The sequence below is a fragment of the Alexandromys fortis genome, unplaced genomic scaffold, assembly GCF_014885135.2.
Source record: "Alexandromys fortis isolate MF-2015 unplaced genomic scaffold, M_Fortis_MF-2015_v1.1 scaffold_16, whole genome shotgun sequence".
Classification (NCBI taxonomy): domain Eukaryota; kingdom Metazoa; phylum Chordata; class Mammalia; order Rodentia; family Cricetidae; genus Alexandromys; species Alexandromys fortis.
The window spans coordinates 6,779,310-6,793,537 of NW_026067893.1; the positions used below are offsets into that span (position 1 = coordinate 6,779,310).

At 35.7% G+C, this 14,228-nt stretch overlaps 1 protein-coding gene across 3 annotated transcripts in view; it reads right to left on the reverse strand.

Annotated features, from left to right (window-relative positions):
* The window catches only part of Shoc2 (SHOC2 leucine rich repeat scaffold protein), a 75,549-nt gene that overhangs the window by 59,269 nt on the left and 2,052 nt on the right, over positions 1 to 14,228 (reverse strand). The gene's annotated exons all lie outside the window — the stretch shown is intronic.

Genomic DNA, 14,228 nt, shown 5'->3' on the forward strand with positions numbered 1-14,228 from the left:
AGTTAGTCCCTTGGGAAGCTGAGGATAGGGAACCTGAAATGACCCTATCCTATAGCAATACTGACGAATATCTTCCATATCACCATAGAACCTTCATCTGGTGATGGATGGAGATAGAGACAGAGACCCACACTGGAGCACTGGACTGAGCTCCCAAGGTCCCAATGAGGAGCAGATGGAGGGAGAACACGAGCAAGGATGTCAGGACCACAAGGGGTGCACCCACCCACTGAGACAATGGGGCTGACCTATTGGGAGCTCACCAAGGCCAGCTGGACTGTGACTGAAAAAGCATGGGATAAAACCGGACTCTCTGATCATGGCGGACAATGAGGCCTGATGAGAAGCCAAGGACAATGGCACGGGGTTTTGCATAAAAGTATGCATAAAAGATACTGGTACTTGTGAAGACGGTAAACATTTTGGGATGGACAGATAAAGAAGGGCTCAAAAAGAAATAATAATACACATGAGCCAAGTAAAAATATTGTCAAAGATGCAATATAGGAACCAGCAAGATGAGATGGTTATCAGTGAGTAAAGGCATTTCCCATACAAGCCTGGCAACCAGAGTTGATTCCCAAAACACATGTAAAAATATAAAGAAAAGAACCCACCAGAGTGGTTTTTTGACCTCTATATTTGCACCATGATACAGAGCTTCTGCCCCTATCCAAGTCTTAATGCCATCAGTTCAGCTACTTGCAACTTAGAAGGAATAGTGAAAAGGGTACACATACAGCATAAAACTTGGTCTTAGAGGAAAAGGATCATTTCTTCTTTTCAAGTAGATTAGAATGGACTCAGAGAAAGCTTATTTATTTGGAGATAAGAGAAGCAGAAAGGAGTTGAAGTATTGTTGTCTCCAATTAAGCATAGTGGAAGGGCAGAAGCAAATTTATTTGGTGACAAGTTTTTGAAGAAAGAAATAAAAAGGAACAGATAAAGACCTGAACCAAAAGCAAATAAATTTAGCATCTACGTTCAGGTATCAACTTGTTACAACTAACTCTAAAACTAATAGATGTTTTCCTCAATCATATCTGGTAATTTATATTTTATTCCTAAATTAACTGAGAGAAATTAGAAAGCCAAGAATAAAAAAAAAAAAAACATAAAGGACTAGCAGAGAAGGCTAGGCTGGAGGAAAACGGAAAGGACAACAGTAAAGAGGGAACAGGAATGAGAGACCAAATAGGAAATTGGGTGTATTCTTTACTAAAATCTGATGTTCTTTCTGAAGGAAGAATAACTCATTTATCCACAATCATATACAAAATACCAACACAGCAGTTTATAAAAATGGTATCATTGCCTGGTGGTGGTGCCACACACCTTTAATTCCATCACTTAGGAGACAGAGGCAGGTGGATCTCCTTGAGTTCGAGGCCAGCCTGTTCTAAAAGAGCTAGTTCCAGGTCAGTTAGACTGTTACACAGAGAAACCCTGTCTCAGGAAAAAAAAAATGATAATCATAATGACACCTCATTACATATCTAGCAGAAACCTAAAGTAAAAAAACAAGATCACAGCAAAATGCTAACACATATTTCACATGTTTAGGGTGAAGGCAAAATAGTGTGGGTGCAGCTCCTCTAAAAACAGTACATACTGTACTTATATACATTGTTTCTTGCAACTGCAGTTCTTGGCATTTATTCCCATAAAATTAAAAAACATGTTGGCACAAAAATCTGTCCACCACTGTTGATAGGAATATTAATTATGATGACAAAAACTGGAAATTAACCCAAATGTCTTTTAATGAGTAATGAAATAAACCCTGATACGTCTACATATGGGAACACTACAGAGCAATAAAAAGGAACAAACTACTAACATATGTAACAACCTGGATCTCAAGAGCTTCAGCCCTAGAAAAATATCAAGCACAAAAAAAAGGGTGGCGCCGGGCAATGGTGGTGCACGCCTTTAATCCCAGCACTCGGGAGGCAGAGGCAGGCGGATCTCTGTGAGTTCTAGACCAGCCTGGTCTACAGAGGTAGTGCCAGGACAGGCTCCAAAGCCACAGAGAAACCCTGCCTCGAAAAACCAAAAAAAAAAAAAAAAAAGGTGGCATAAATTCTATTTATAGAATCTTCTTAGCATGATAAAACTACAGAAAAGGAGAGCAAAGCAATGGTTCCTTATAGATGAAATGAGAGGGGAGGGACAATTGGTTTCTGAACAAAAAACTGTATCTTGACTGTGTGGTAGTTAAACAAATCTGTTTATGAGATAAAAATATGTAAAACTATACACACTCAATGAATATATTAAAGAATATAAACTGTTTATAATCTAATTAATAGTGTTACACCAATGTCAATTCCAGGGTTGATACTAACATTGTACTATAATTATGTAGGATGCCAACACCATGAAAAGCCAGGTGATATGCTCTTTTTCTAATTTCCCATGAGTCTGTTGTTGTTTCTAAATAAAAAGCTGGAAGTAGCTCACTTATACAGTCTTACAAACAGTACATTAAACTTCAAAAAATTACTTCTGTCAAGTTTTGATGAAGTATCACAGAACACCTTCAATTACCTGATAAGGCTACTGAAAACAGTCCTATCCCTATGCACATATATGAGGGGGGCTGGATATTAGCGTAATAACAAGTGGTCAACAGTTCATTCAATCATACCTATGTGACGAAACCTCTGTAAGAATCTCTAAACTGCGCTGGAGAGATGGCTCAGAGGTTAAGAGCACTGACTGCTCTTCTAGCCACCTCTATAGACCATAAGGGCTTCATTTATATGTAACTAAGTAATCCATTACTTAGTTACTTTGCATGAAGGGCATATTAATACCCTGTTTTATATGCATATTATAAGCCTTCTCATCTGAGATTTTTAATCACTCACAAATATATATGAAATTTTAAAAGTCCAAGAAAACTCAACAAATGCTAGTGATAAAACCCTTCAATTAAGGGTGGTTTTTACTTTTATCTCTATATTGAACATTTATTAAATATATTATAATAATTAGCACTCCTTTCACAATTTGTAAACAACAACAAAAGTAATCCAACACTGTCTAGGTACGTAAGTTTTTAAACTGACAAAGAAGAAAAACACATAAAATTTAGGAAAAAAAGCCTGACTGTATAAAAGAAGAGAGGTTAATAAAGCCTACAGGAACTTTATTAAAGAACTTAATTTATACAGCACTTCAAGTAAAAGCTATACACTTTCTACAAGTGGTATTCAAAGGTCATAAAGTGATCTATTCATAAGTAGACAAACATGTTTTGGGACATTAGCAGTTTAAAAGACAATTTTATCCAATTGTGAACGCTAAAATTTTAATTAACAAGAATATCTTTATTGGGCTGGAGAGATGGCTCAGTGGTTAAGAGCATTGTCTGCTCTTCCAAAGGTCCTTAGTTCAATTCCCGGCAACCACATGGTGGCTCACAACCATCTGTAATAAGGTCTGGTGCCCATTTCTGGCCTGCAGACATACACACAGACAGAACACTGTATACATAATAAATAAATAAATAAATAAATAAATAAATAAATAAATATTTAAAAAAAGAATATCTTTATTCAGTCAATATGTATTACATTATTCTTCACACACTGTGGTTGTGTTCAGTCACAGTACTTGCTACACACTGAAGACAAGCAGGTAAAGCCAGGCAGAAATGTGTTGGTAAGCATAAAGAGAAGATGATCAATGCAGACCTCCAAGTAGGAGATCAGGAACATCTGAGAGAGATCATTTATACAGAAATCAACCTCGGTCTCCTACATCTTAACAATTACCAAATCCTAGTATTTTCTTCTCCAAAAACTTCTCCTGACTTCAACCTCTCTACTCCCAATGCCACGATCCACAAAGAAGACTTGGATCCTACTCACAATCAGGTATAAGCAATTCTCTCCTGTGGTTTTCTTACCTGCCTTACCATATCCAACCTCATTCTGTTCTTAACATAATCACTGTAATTAGAGTGATCTTTCAAACAATAGGTTACTGTCCAAACTTAGAAGTAGCCCTCAAAATAAAGCCTACAAACATTTAACAGTAATTTGCAATCTTTTTAAGATCTTGTCCCTGCTCACTTTTGCCACAACCCTAGTATTTTCCAGTTTACACTCTGGTCACACAACCCTCTTTCACAATCACATCAGGGCCTACCATTTCTTTTAACTCGTACTTTGCACAAGCTCTTTCTTTTGTTACAAATACAGAAATAAATCTCTTCACTTGGCAAATTCCCTGAAATCCCTTATTATTGAAAAGCCTTTCTTCATATCATCTCTTCTGTCCTCCCACTTTAAAAAGCCAACTGTCAACCAGACTTAGTGGTCTATGCCTTTAATCCCAGAACTTGGGAGGCGCCGGCAGGCAGATCTCTGTTGAGTTCAAGGTCAGTTTGGTTCACATAGGGAGTATCGGGACAGCCAGGACTACAAAGTGAGACTCTGTTTCAAAAACTAGAAACAATAATTTAAAAACAAAAACAAAACCACTTGATGTGGGATTTCCCTCTGTATGCTGTGATTACCACTGATAAATAAAGGAACTGCTTTGGGCCTATGGGGGGGGGGACTAAACTGCATGCTGGGAGAAGGGTGAAGTCAGGGAGAAGCCATGGAGCCACCAAAGACAGATTCTGGGAACTTTACCCAGCCACATGGTGATACACAGATCAATAGAAATGGGTTAAATTAGTATAAGAGTTAGCCAATAAGAAGCTAGCGCTAATGGGCCAAGCAGATTTAATTAATAGTTTCTGTGTAATCTGGGGCTAAGCAGCTGGGAACAAACAAGCAGCAGCCTCCTCCAACAACCACTGCCAGAGAACTTAACATCCTATAATATATTTCTCAAGTAAGATTCTTCCATTAAAAGGTAATAAGTAAACGGGAACCAACCTATCTGTTTTTAGCTATAACACAGTAGTTAGAACAATATCTCAGCAGTTTATTGAATAGTAATAATAGTTAATAAATGTTCAACTTATGCTTTGGAATTCTTTTGCTATTGTTTTGTTTTGATCTTTTAGGGCAGGGTCTTTTATATATTCTAGGATGACTTGGAATTTGCTATGCAACCCAGGCAGGAATCTAACTCCTGATCTCGCTGCCAGTCTCTAAAGTGTTAGGATTACAGATGTGTACCACAGGTGTGCACCTCCACATCTGGCTTTGTTAAGTTTTCATACACCATGTTGGAAATTTCACTCCTTACATAAAAAAGCATTTTTATAAGAAGTGCTTCATAATACAAGGCATTAGAAATTTATTTACCATAAATAAACATAGATCAATAAACATCTGCTAGATATGGTTGAAAATATAACCCTTATCTCCCATGTTTATAGGCAACTCTTCTTCACTCAGAATTTTATATGAATACCTAAAAGATGGCAAGACTACAGGTGTAATAATGTTTTGTTACTGTTTATAAAGATCTGAAAAGTTCTATATTCTTTTAAATAATTTAAGAATAAAAATAAACAACTCTTGCTTCTAAATGACATAAAACTATTTTTCAAGATAAAGACTTTTAGAAGAGACTCTTTCAAATTAGAAGGCTAAAGTAGGAGTCCAAAGAACAAGAAAATATGAGACAATATTAATATGCTTAAGGAATGTAATCTTACATTCTTACATAACCTTACCCATTTAAGACAGCTAAGTGAATCTAAGATAGGACTAGTTCTCACAGGGGTTTAAAAAGATTCCTGCTAGTAAAAGTTTTCTCTATGTGTTCATATTAATTAGAATATCATGCATTTATTCATAGAGCACCTTCAAAATTACTTTTCCCCCATTCCTTGATAAGAAAGCAAGATAAAATACTAATAGTTCGGCAGATGTGGACACAGGATTATTTAGTTTATATTGTTATACGTAAGTGGAAGTTTTCCCAGGAAATTTATATCACTTTATATGTAACTTAGATTCCAGACACACAAATTTAAAACAAAAAGCTGAAAATTCCTATTTAGCAACAAATAGCATAAACCTTAACTGGGACTACAACTCTCTAATTTACCATGTGTACAATCTCAACATCAAAATGTCTGGTGCCCACAGAGGACAGAAGAGGGTGTTTGATCCTTTGGAACTGGGAGTTACAGATAGCTATGAGCTATCATGTGGGAGCTGGGTTGTTTTATTTTTTAATTAAAGATTTCTGTCTCTTCCCCGCCACCGCCTCCCATATCCCTCCACCTCCCCCAATCAACTCCCCCTCTCATCAAACTCCAGTCCTCTGCAAGAGCAGTCAGTGCTCTTAACTGCTGAGGTAACTCTCCAGATCAATGGTTAATATAACATATATGGCATCTTTCAAATTTGAAAAACATCTGTGCATTTCCAAATATTTCAAAGCAAAACCACTCATATAAGATCAAAAGAAACATCAAACAGCCGTGACTAATTTGACTTAAGAGTAAAAAGAATTTCTCTCAGCTGATGAGACTCAAAATACCGAAAGACAGCAGATATTGTACTATCTTTATAATTTAACACACTAAACCAAATCATAAATTTCCAATTGGATATGCTACCTTCTAAATGTAACCCTCCCTTCTAAGAACTGAACTCCTTGCTACTATGGCTTATGCTTAACTCATTGTGATTATCATTAGAGAGGGAGCCTTGGGGTGTACGTGGGTTTTGATTAGATCACAGGGGAGGGAGATGGCTGTGTGGATTGAATGCTTGTTTTGCATGCATGAGGATCTTAGTTGAAATCTGTCACACTCAAGTAAAAAGTCAGCATGGAGGGATATATCTGTTATCCCAACACAGGAGAGGTAGACATAGGCAAGCCATGGAGCTCTGGTCAGCCAGAATACTTGAACTGGTAAACTCTAGATTCAGAGGGCAACCCTATCTCAAAATATAAGGTAGAAAGTGAGAGAAAGAGAAACACATGACTTCACCTTCAGGTCTCTGCACAGGTATATGTTACATACAATATTTTTACTAATAAAGGTAAAATGAAAATTATTCACAGAATTTTTTAAGTACTGTAAGCAAGATTGTGGAAATATTTGCATTTTAGTTACTGAACTTACCCTAGTTTTAAAAAAGAAAAGAAAAAAAATTTGAGGCAGAGCTGGCCTTGAATTTACTATGACTGTAACACCAAAGACAACACTGAGCTTCAGTTTTCCAGCCTTCACCTCCCAGATGCTGGGCACTATAGGCGCAAACCACTACCCCTGGCGTGGCCAAAAAAAAAAAAAAAAAAAATTGTTAAAGCTGTTTTGAAAATAGTGACTCTATTTTTAAAAAGCAATTTTATTTCTCAAGCTCCAAAATAACTGTTTTATTTAATGCATAAAATATCTACCATTCAATTTATGGCACACATTCATGGATCATCCTATCTGATTAATTCAGCTCTTTAGCACCCAAACAAGCCTGCTGGTCTGAGTCTTTGCACTATCACACACTTGGTTCTTCACCATGCTCTGCACGCACAGCTATTACACAACAGGCAGATGAAGGCTTTAAAACACTGTGGCACTGCATGCCACTTAGCATGCCAAGTTCCCACAGGTGCTCGGTGGGTGTTCTGAATCGAGGCCATAGTTGCAGTATTAAGAATTCCAGAACACTACTTCCAAAGCACAGAAATAAACATCTTCAAGATTAAATCATAAAATTTACTATTTTAAACTTCCTAGTATATAAGGATCTCTCTCACTTCTATGAATTCAGAACTATGATTAACACATGGAAATAAGCCAGTATTTGTTTTAACAATAAAAGTAACTTTTCTTCTACATACCCATATATAGTCACAGAATTAAAGATGTCTTAATATTAAGATATAAATGCCAATATTTGAACTAGAAATAAAGGCTCTGAGTGAAATGCCCAACCCTCTATCCCAAATATATACAAACTAAAGCTTCACAATTATATACTCTCTCCTTCAGGTCATCCAATCTCTTATTCAACAATAAATTCTAGTAAAGAAATAATTGTAATCTTACACCTAAGCTTCCCAACCCAAATTACTGAAAGATGACAAGAGAAATAAAGCTTACTTCCACTAAACAATAAAAACTGTAACAACACTTTGGCCATTTTGTCATGTCACTATAACAGGTTACATTTCCAAACACCACTGAACAAGAAAATTATGTTACAAAATTATACATATTGCATAGCTAACCCAAAAAAACTAGAGATTAAATATAAAATTCCACCTTAGAAAAGTTTTAAGGTGGTCTAGAGGCTACTGTACTATTCCAATACATACACAGGGAACTATTTGTTTCCATTTCCTTTGCCCACTAAATATCATTGGTGCCTATCATGCTTTACCTCATTAGGCAAAATTTTCCAATAACAAAAGCTTAACACTAAAAGTTCTAAACCATATCATTCAGATTGGAGATCTTTCTGAAATACATTTTTTTAATCTTTGGAAAATTATACCAGTTGACTTCTTTATGATACTTGATTATCCCTAGATTATTCTATCTATAAGACACGCCTTGAAAAATTCCGCATGCTTACAAATTAAGCTGTTATAAAATCAAACACTACCTTTGAAAAACTACCTTCCACTCAAGTGGTGGAGGCACATGCCTTTAATCCCAGCACTAAAAAGGCAGTTTTTGCGATTTCGAGGCCAGCCTGGTCTACAGAGCAAGTTCCAGGACAGGCTCCAAAACTACACAGAGAAACCCTGTCTCAAAAAAACATACATACATACATACATACATACATACATACATACATGCATACATACATACATACATACATAAATGTCTTCCAATTGCCCTTTCTATTTGTTATGAGACATGTTGTCTACAGCACACACTGGTCTGGAACTCACAACAATCAACTGTTGGGATTACAGTCACCATACCCAGCTCTCTACTCTTTCCAGTTTCCCAGGCTCTTGCTGTCAATTCTCTTACAGTCCTTAGGAGTAATTTCAGCCTTTTTACCATTTCCTAATTATTTTAATTGCATATTATGAGAGTTTTTTAAAGGCCTAAATTAAACTCTGAAGGGTTCTAAGGATTTAAAAAAAAATTGTGTATTTGAGAACAAAAATGTGCTCCTCTCTGTCGTTTTTTAATAGCCTATTCAGTTTGTCTGGGGCTCTGCATTATTAGTAACTTTTAAAGTAACTTTCTACAAAGAATCTACAAGGTCAAAACATTGTGTTAATACATTAAAGAAACAATAAAGAAAAGCAACCAATGCTCAACATGAATTGTATGTTTCAACAAAAAGACATTAAGCAAATCACTACAAAATGATAAATGTTACAATAGAGAAAATATTTTAATATAGAGATTAAAATATAGAGATCAAAAGTCTTTCAAATGACATGATATCAACTGAGAACTGACTTTTGGCCCAAAAAGGCACACTGGTAGTCCCAAAGCAGACAATATCGGAAATTCTTAGTTTCCTAAGAACTTTGAGATATATGGGATATTATATATAACATTTTAAGGTAACTGCTGAAATATAAAAAAAAAAAACAGAAAACACCAAATTTCTTTAAGTTTCATTATATCCTTCAAGAAACATTAAATAATACTGTATAAAAAATTATTTAACTTCTAGATGTGGTAGCTATAATCTCAGGACTTAGGAGGGAGAAGATTGCTGATTCCAGGACAGTCTGTATGACCTAAGGAGACCCTTTCTCAAACAACAACGAATCCTCAGTCCCCAAGTATAGACAATAAATAAAGCACACGAAGCTCCCCATCACGATCTAACAGCTGACCACTGAGTCAGGATCACCTAAGAAATGGGTACTGTCAATTAAGTATAAATATAAGTTTTTATTATTTATACTCAGAAGGAATACATTTATATAATAAAATTAACTGTGTTCTAAGTATATAAATATCATCCTTTATTTATTGCCTAAAAGATACTTAAATATAAATTTGAAATACATCATCATCAGTAAGCCTCACATTTATCACAAACTAGGCTGATGCATTCTCTTCATATTTCATTAAAATATTTATCAAAATTAAGTAAAACTTTTAAGCAATAATTTGAATGAATACTCCTTAACATTAATACTGGTCAATAGTTGAAGGCCCAAACTGAAATAGGTACACAGGAAATAACCACTAAAAATATAAATTATAATGAAAATCTCAGTAGAGCTTAAAATATTGGGTGGCATATCAGAGAGATAGTTCAGTGAGTTAAAGCAAGTGGGACCCAGATGGTGAGGTTTATTGATGATGCATTTCAAACATACACTATGACATCCAATATGACACATACATACCTCAAATAAAATTTCAGGAATTTTTATAAAATATTATTGAAATCCAAATAGCTAGTCCACGTAATTTTCAAAATGAACCTAATGTGTAACCCTTGTTCTTCTTCTACCCTTCAGCTACCACACACAGGGCATATCCTCCAGTGAGCACTGCCAGGTACACAAGCAGTCTCAGCCATTACTTCATCTGCACTTGTCATGACAGAGCTGTTACCGCAACTGACACATATGTAAGTGTGACCTGACTAATTCATTAAGTACTTACTTAATGAAAGTGGGAAACAAGGGGTATTTACCTCTGAATTCTCAGCACCTAAGACAAGTACGACATATGCAAATTATAACCCTTAAGAACTACCTAGCATAATAGAAAAGTTAAAGACTGAACTACCAAGAAAGGCTTGAAAGCCAAGTGGTCAATACAAGAACTGCAAAACTAGAAAACTTGAAATATTAACCAATAAAATTAATTTTATTAATTATTATTTTAAATTACCTGTATTAGAACAAGCCATTTACTCATTACCTCTAGGACATTAGAAAAAAAGGTGGCACTCCCTATACAATCCCAGCACTCAGGACACTGAAGGAGGTTTGAGTTACAGACCAATCTGGTGTTTCAGGGTTTGAGGGCTATATAAGATTGTGTCTCACAAGCCGGGCGGTGGTGGCGCACGCCTTTAATCCCAGCACTGGGGAGGCAGAGGCAGGCGGATCTCTGTGAGTTCGAGACCAGCCTGGTCTACAAGAGCTAGTTCCAGGACAGGCTCCAAAGCTACAGAGAAACCCTGTCTTGAAAAAAATAGAGGAAAAAAAAAAAAAAGATTGGGTCTCACAAAGGTGGGAGTGCAGAGAGGAAGGAGAAATTAAAAGATCTTTTTGGTACGTGTGTGTGCTGGTATGTGCATGTGTGTGCGCTGCTATATGTATGTGTGTGCACATATACACAAAGGTCAGAATAAGATGTCTTCCTCTTTTTCCTCTTTCATTCTCATACCTTTTTTTTTTTTTTTTTTAAAGAAAGGTCCTCTCGGCAGATCTCAATCTCACCCCTTCACTATACAGAGAGCAAGACCAGGCACTACCAATCTCTGGGGAGGCACAGGTCAATGCTGGGGATTCAAGCTCAGGTCCTCATGCTTGCACAGCAAGTATTTTACCTACTGAGTCATCTCCCCAGGCCCAAATAAAAGGTTTATCAGCTATAAAATCATATAATTAAAATGGTAGGACTTCTAAATAGCAATGGAGAATAAATAATATATAGAATCATTAGAAATTCATAGTGCTATAAAGACAGCACAGAAACAATCCATAAAAATCTCTCAGGTATACTTAATGGGCTGATTTCACCTTTCTAAAGACCTCCTTTAATGATTTAGACACCCACAGTATGTTCATTCTTGCCCATAAAGGAATCCCTTCCTGTACAAACTGCACTACCTTTTGTTATCATTTCTGACCTTCCTAAGTTGTAATTAGGTAGTATGAGATCTAACTGGTTTTCTTTCAAAACGGACAACAAGAACTACATACTTAGTCAAGAAACACAGGTTACCATCTCAAAAGCTTAAGAGTTGCTTTAGAGTCTTTTTACATATTCCACCTTTATTTCACCAACATTTTGCTAAAAAGTTGAGGCCAAAGAAAATGCATCAAATAAAAACTATTTTACCTTAAGATAGGTACCTATTTTAAAATACAACCTTTTTTTACATTTAACGAATGTTTTCTCCACCCTATACTGATTAACAAGCACATTTCAAATATTCTGCAACAGTCCAAGTTCAAGCACACTACAAGTACCCTGTAACTTATGAAACGTCAAATGTTAAGTCAAGATTAGACAAGTAGATAAGAATACTGGAAGCTTACTTCATTAAGAGGAAATACTTCTAAAAAGATCTATAGGGCACAGCTTTGATTTGGTGTAGCATGCGTATGAAAACGAAGCAGCTAAAAATATAAAATTAGCAGTTGCGTTCATGCTTTAGTTCATAAGCCATAATTATAAAATGTATAATACAATATATGATGCAAGAAATATGGTAAGGCTAACAAGAAATAAATTATCTACCAACCTAATCACGACTCATTTCAGTATCACTTTACATACCATTCTGCTGCTAAATTACAAAGCCAATGTCAATTCACTTACGACAAAGCAGTTATCCATTCACTAATAGTCTAACAAAAATAAACACTGTCACTTCCTAGCATCTAAATTCCCTCCCTGAATAATTTAGATAGTTTTATAAACAAGAAGTTTTACACCAAGTCTAAGTTACTAACCTCAGCACTCACTGAAGTAACTTATTTGTTTGGTTGCTTTTTTGGTTTGAATTACGTCTTATTTAAAATAAATATTGTTTGCCTCTTCACACGAGAGACAGATGAAGCTGAGAGCAACTGAACCTGAGAGACATTCTTTCACTCAATCTTCACCCTTACATCTACACATACAAGGTCTAGTTTTTGTTTTGTTCTAAAATACCAAGAGTTTTTATATGTGGATTACCTTTTAAAACACACTAGCCTTTCAGAAATATTATAACATACAAGAAATATTGGTAATTCAGCATATTTTAAAAACAAGTATGACTGAAATTCAGCTACTTGCACAAAACATCCCAATTTTATTCACAATTGATATGGATAATCAAAGACAAAAATATGCATTTGGGGTTGGAGAGAGAGCTCGGCAGTTAAGAGCACTGGCTGCTCTTCCAGCGGGACCAGGCTCGACTCCCAGCACACACGGCTGCCCTCAACCTTCTATAGCTCAAGTTCACACCTGGCTGTTCACAGCCTCTGGACTCCAGTTTCAGGAGTCTGAGTATCCGGGACTCTGCCAAGTATGCATGTGCTACAGACACGTGTAAGCAAAACTCATACATATAAAATAAATACATTTATATCTCAGCAACTGTTCAGAAGTCACTATGAAATTATTTCATATAGACACTTTTAGTTTATATCTGGGAGAGGGAGAGCCTTTATGTCCTATCCCAGTCACATAAAGAACGGCTATTTATTATTTATTCATTTTATTTATTACAGAGCTAAGAAAATCAAACACAGAGCAAATACAATTCTACCACTGAGCTACATCCTTGACCCAACGTGACAATATTTTAAAAGAATTTGTGCAGGCATATCAAAAACACTAATCCTTGGTTCCTATTTAAACATAAAGTACTTCAAATGTATGATTGGTTTGTCGTTCACATGATGATTTAGGATCTGTACTTGCTATAATTACCAAAAACAGCTCTGATCTACTTTCCAATTATGACATCTAAAAAAAAAAAAAAACTAAAAAGCAATCCAGGTTCACAATATGAATGTATCTCTTTATGCCATCACTTTTCTACCCATACTAACTTCTGAGTGAGAGAAAACAATGACGTATCACAAGACAAGTGCCAACGGAGACAAACACAGTTTCTTCAGGAACTGAGTAAGCACCTTGGGAAAATGTACTCTAAAGCGAGGCCAAGACCATAACTCCAAACTGAGATTTCAAGAGTGTGATTTCATGTTAGCTTTACATTACATTGACTCCTTTGAAAGGTACAAATCAAACAAAACCCTTGTCTATTTTACTTTGCAAATGCATACTCAAACTAACAAAAATACTTTACATCTTAAGTTTAAAAGGCTTTATATACACACTTAAATACTTTTTAAGCACTCAGCCAAAGTTCCATGTGTGGAAAATGATTACATATTTAGGTATTCATCTAAAATCTTTATCTGTCACATGAAAAAAATGATAAAATATATTTGTAATTTACTTTGTAGAATGTTACAAATTGTGAATAGCTAAATCTCTAAATTTCTTCAAGTACATAGCAAAGAACAGTTATAAAGGCCATGCCAAGGCGGGGTGGCAGTGAAGACCAGGAGTGCACTAATAAAATTAAAAGTCTTTGTCAGTGCGGATGACTAAAACACAAAAACAC